The sequence below is a fragment of the Mastomys coucha genome, unplaced genomic scaffold (genome assembly GCF_008632895.1).
Source record: "Mastomys coucha isolate ucsf_1 unplaced genomic scaffold, UCSF_Mcou_1 pScaffold6, whole genome shotgun sequence".
NCBI lineage: Eukaryota > Metazoa > Chordata > Mammalia > Rodentia > Muridae > Mastomys > Mastomys coucha.
Window position 1 is genome coordinate 30266799 of NW_022196912.1, and position 6255 is coordinate 30273053.

A 6255-nucleotide genomic window follows, 5' to 3' on the forward strand; every position below is an offset into this window, starting at 1 on the left:
AAGAAAAATGAAGAAGTTGGGAAGATCCTGTACCCCCAAATGCACCTCGGAGCACATACCTTCATTTTATCTTTGCAACCACATGGCATTTTTGTCCAGTTCTTCAAAGAGAAGAGTAGGTCACAGGGTTCCCTCCAAGTTTCCCTCGGTGTTACCAGTGCTCGGGATCTAGACCAGGTATTCCAGAATCTTGGCCTCTTATTGAAGGAAACAAAAGCCCACACAGATTGCAAAGTAGCAGGGAAATTCTATTTAAAGCAAAACAATAGAAAAGATCAGAATCAGAAATGAGTAGGCTATGTGGTTGAAAATACTCAAGGGTTAGTCTTCATGACTTCCTTTTATGGGGTTCAAGAGAAAAAGGATCTTAGTTACTAGGGTTTGGGTCATTCCCCATTTTGAACAATAGATTAAGTTGTTTCTTTGCTATGTATGTTCTTGCCATGATGCATCTGATTTTAATCATATGCACACTCAACTATGCATAGGCATAAGGTGATAAATAACGGACTCTCCTTAAAAGTTCACGTGAGTATTCAGTTTCACCATTATTACCCATGCAATCAAAATCAGTTCAAGCTGAATCAGCCCATGGCTGAATGATACACTTCCACTGTTGAAAGCTGGTATATGTGCATCTCAATACAAGTTGGTTCAGGTGTTGCCAGCTGATTGCTGGGTGCATCGTTTGGACAATGCTGTATGCACACAATATTTGCACATAAGATTCTCCACCATCCAAGTGCATGATTATGAGAGAAAGGTATATATAGTCTAATCCAAGTCCAAAGCTGCTAACTTATGCTTGCTTATCTCATCAGAATACTTGTGTTTCTCAGCCAAAAGTCCCAGGGAAATAGGTGGCAGGCAAATCAGGAAGCAAGTGAGCATGTTTGTCAGAGATCCGACCTCTCTCTCTCTCTCTCTCTCTCTCTCTCTCTCTCTCTCTCTCTCTCTCTCTCTCTCTCTCTCTCTCTCTCAATATCTGCTAGTCCCTGTGGGAGTTTTGGGTACAGAAATCTGTGGTAGACTTCATTCAGCTTCTTGGGATGATCGAGATAGTATCAGCTGCCCTTTGACCCTTTAGGACTCACTGATAGATGCCAGTGGGGCTCATGTGAGACTGAGGGATGAATCTGAACCAAGAGTCCTGAGATACCTTCTGGTACTAGCAAAAGTGACACCGTCTTTTGCTGTGAATTCGGGGTGATTTGGACTAACAGGGCTCATACACAAAAAGCTTCTGGAGGAGCCCTCTCTGTTCCTGCCCCCAGTGCTTTATGGTTTAATGCCAGCAGGATGCTTTTAGAGGCCAAGGAGGGAAAGAAGTTGAAGGGTACATTTGAGTCCCTGGAGTGGTCAGGTAGCATCACTTTGGCACTTCATGCTTGCTCCATCCTAATTAATTATAGACTATCCAAACAGGATGGTTGAGAACCCACAGGTCGTAGAATACCAGGTGGCTCAGACCTCCGAGGATGGCAACCTTTGCTGGCGTGTAGATGCCAGTGGCTCTTGGAAGCCCACGAGCTATTTTCAAGACTTTTCAGATGTAAAGCCAGGAAATCATCATGTTCCCCCTTTGTTTCTCTCTCTGACTGGCCAACATGTTAAGTCCCAGGAACAAACCAAATCCCAATTGTGAATTTCTAGGTCACAAGAGGCCATGGATTAATCAGACTATTTACAAAACCCTGTCAACACACGCCAGAGGGAACAAGACAGCTGATGCCAGTGACATTTTGTGGATTTCTTGTAGCATGTTTTGACCATCCTTTTCTTATTAAACATTCAAATCCTCGTCATGTCCTCTAACACGGGGTTCTGCTGTCTGCTCACCCGCTGAGGACCAGTAATCCAAGACACATGCCTGGAGCCACACAGAGCTGAATGCCCCCAGGGCCCAATTCCACCACAGCATGCACACTGCACAGACACACAGCAGGCCTTCCCTGTGCCAGTTCTTCCAAGTGTATATTGTGAGATGCTCCCCTGAGAATCGGTCCTCAGCCCCAGCTTTCCCTGCAGAACTATCTATCTTCCCATGGCTTCCACACACAGAGGGCCTGCTTATTAGAAGGACTCTACGACATTAGCAGGGCAGGTGCCATCCTAATAATCAGGGTTTAGCATCAAAACAAAGATGTCTCCCTGTGATGATTAGTCTTCATTGTCAACGTGTCTAGGTTTGAAGTCACCCAGAAGACTGGTGACAGACATATGGCCCTAGATTTGTCTCTGAGACTGCTTCCGGGGAAGACCTACCCTGAATGTGGACAATGCCATCTCAGAGGCTAGATCCCAGAAGGAATAAAAGAAGAAAAGAGAAAGGCAGGCAAGGGAGAGCATTTCCGTCTCTCTGACTTCTGGTTAGCCATGAAGCAGGTATCTTCTTTCCACTATACACTCCCATGACTATAAGGTCCTGCTCAGGTACATGGTACCAAGCAAGAATGGATGGATTGATGGATGGAAATGTTTGAAACCAAGAGCCAAAACAAGTCCTCCCTCCCTCCCCTAAGTTGTTTCTGTTAAGTCTTTGGTCACACTAATGAGCATAGAAACTAACACATTCCCCTTCCCATAGAGGAAAGAGGCTCACACTGGCCAGATCTATTACCCTGCGTTGGGCCCTGGCCTCAACTCTAATGCCCCCGTTCACCAACTAGATCTTGTTCACCTCCTCTCTCTAGATGCTATACAGTCAGTTCTGTAAAGTTGTAACCTTGATTGTAAAAGTCATATTCTAACAACACCCTTCTCGCCCTGTGCTGCGCCTCCAGATTCCAAGACTCAGTGGCACTGTGCTAGAGCTGTCTTGGGTAGCTTCTGATGAATACATGTTCAGGAATGTTGTCAGGCCTGGGTTTAGAAGTTGGCATCTCATAATTGCCTGTGGGTGAATGTATTTATGCCAAGGAAATTGGCAAACAAGGACCAAAAATAAAGGCTTCCTCTATCCCCTCCACCAGGGAGATAGTTTATTTGCTTTCCAGAAAGGGTCACTGTGACCATAAAGAGAGAAGTCCTCTCAGGACCCTTAATTACATAGGACAGAAGTCAACACTGATAGATCTAAGCAGAAAAGGGCTGTTAGGAAAAGTAGTACTTGGGTAGTCTACAGAACCCACAGGACATACAAAGAGCTGAGACCAGGAAACAGGCTTGAACCCAGGGCAGCAAGGCAGAAGACACCATAAAATTCTCAGTCCCCCTACCACCACTGTACACTTGGCCCTAGGCACGGCCAACCCTCTCTAACAGAAAATCCTAAAACATTCATGTGCTTTTGTCTCCTTTGATCCAGTTCTGGAGAGATGCCTTTGATTGACAGGCTTTAAGTCACAGGTCTATCCAGTAGTCAGTGTCACAGAAAGCAATCCCTTGGTGGTTCCTGCTTCTACAGCAGAAGGCTGAGACTGGCCCTAATTGTCCTGAACTGACAGCGTGCTAAAAGCTTCACTACAGGAAAAACTCCACTTAAATCTGCTGGCTACAGAGCTGATGGGCCCCAGGGTAATTTAAAAAAAAAAAAAAAAAAGCCTCTCTAAAATATTTTCTCCACATGGACAAAAGTTTTCTTTGCAGCTTACCCACATAGCAATCACTTTACAGCTAAAATATTTTAAGTGCATAGATCCCTCTCAGAACCAATCCTGCCCTTCCTGACCTCTTTGGCCCCAGCAGTATCTCAATCACATACACATACACACACACACACACATACACACACACACACACACAGAGAGAGAGAGAGAGAAAGAGAGAGAGAGAGAGAGAGAGAGAGAGAGAGAAACACACAGACAGACAGACAGACAGACAGGCAGGCAGGCAGGCAGGCAGGCAGGCAAGCAGACAAAGAGACAGAAACAGATATACACATACACACACATACACATATATACACAGAGAGAGAGAGACAGAGACAGACAGATATACACATATACACACACATACACAGACATACACATGTACATACACACACACACACACACACACACACAGAGGCAGGGGGGAGACATCCACACCGGTCATTGTGGAACTAATATTTCCCTCCTTCCCTCTCAATTTGGTTCAACAGACAAAGTAGGAGTAACTCTTAATCACATGCATTAGTGTAAGATTTAAGCATGGATAATACAGAACAGCAGGTAACCCGAAAAATCTTTCCATGTGGCTCCAGGATATAACATATGAGTCATTAATTATACAAAAGAATTAGAATTGCCTATGTAAATTGTGACCACAAGATGGATAGTCGCAAGGCTGCCAGTCCTCAACTCTGTGCTAGCTTTCAGCTATATAAATTATAACATCAGCAGTATCCAGGGAGTTTTATAGTGCACAGCCAGTGCAACTGTATGTTGAGGCTATTAGGGACTATTAGGAAAGGGAGACAGAATGAGGAAACAATGAACAATAATCACATAAATTTTATTTTGGCAGTAGGAAGAGACAGTGCATGGTGTGATATATAAAATATTAATGAACACAACATACAAGCGCCTATAAAAGGCATCTTCACGTTCATCCAGACTCACATTATTTCAAATACGGAATCAGAGAAAGACCAGTAAATGCATCCGTGCTTAATTATTCTTATGAGAAGCAGAAAGCTCAAGGTTGTCTGATTATCTTGGGATGGGCCGGTGGGCAGAGGGAGGGGCTGTGAACAGACAGGTGGGGAATGAAGTAATGTGGTCCTCAATCTGCTGAGCCCAGAGGGGCCCATGGAAAGAAGCACATGGCCTGCTATGCTCCCCGGAAGGCATGTTCCCTTATAACATGAGAAAGGAACTTACAGAGTAACAAGGACCTGATGCAGGAAGACTTTGGTCTCTAAGTGATCCCACGTTTGCAGCCTGGGGTTGATTTTGATCAGAAGAGAGGAGGCAAAGTGCTGTAAACGCTCCTTCTTCAAGGCCACAGCTACAGGCTTGCTTTGGCTTCCTAGCCATCTAAAGAGAGGCCGAGACCCAGCAAACCCAGACTTAGGGCATCCAGGAAGCCTTCTACGGTCTGCTTTGAGGCCCATCGGTTTCCAAAAGGGAGCTATTGTTTCCTGGGCGTTTGGCTCACAGGAAGCAAGCTGGGCTTGAATTGTGGTGAGCCCTGCAAACCCTGCTTTTAGAGTTCCGAATCCAGATATCACTGATCTCAGGGAAGGTGGTGACAGTTCCTCCCTGGCACAGCAGGCTTTGAGGGAGAAGCTTTGGGAGTTGGTAATGAAGGAACTCCTGAGGGCAGCTGGAGAAGCTCCCTGGGAGCAGAGGGAGGAACCTCACCAGGGTTTAAATATGAAGAATGAAACGGGAACTTATCTGAAAAAAATACATAAGCATGTACCTTATATAATCTAAAAGTACAAAAGGACTTCCTGTTTTTTAAGTTTTATTGCAATATGATGAGAAAAGTTACATGATTTCAATTTATCTGAATTTGTTAACATTTGAAAACATATTTTAAGTAAATAGAATTAAATCACATTCTTGTTTTTCTTTTGTACCCCAACTCCTCCCAGAGACCCCCCTTTCAATACCTACAATATCTTTTTTATCATACTCTTTAAAATTTATAAAATATTATAACAATAAAAATGAGTATTATAAGTTGTTTGATATAAAACAACAATCAATTTAACAGTCTTATGTAGATGCTTGTCTACAGCAATACTGAAAATACAAACATTTTTCTCAATATAAATTTTAAATAAGTCCAAATGTATTAACTGTATATTTCAAAATAATGCATCACTACTAATATTTTCTTAAATGAACATAAATATATAAAGTGTTTTTGTTTGTTTGTTTGTTTTGTATTTAGTAGGGCCTAAGATCTTGGCTCTTACTGTGGTAACTTGATACAAGAGTTACAAACATCAAGCAAAGCATTCAGTCTCACACTTTGTTGTTCTCTTACAAGCTCCCTCCCAATTTAATTGTCTACATTACTTTTGGGTATATAAATACTTTTAAAATATGTAAGCTGTTCTGAAGACCATAGTATACTGTAAAAACATGAAATAAACAATACTACAAATAGAGAGGCTGAGATAGGGGAAGCAAGATCTCAAGACCATTATGTTGTACACAGCAAGACACTGTCACAAACAAACAAGCTGAAAGTGTATATGGATTATATAATATTGGACCTATTTCTCCAATTACCAAATGAGAGAGACTATTGGATCAACAAATTTCTAATTCCTCATGTTTTTGGATTTCAATCGATTAGGATATGTTGGTAATATTAATT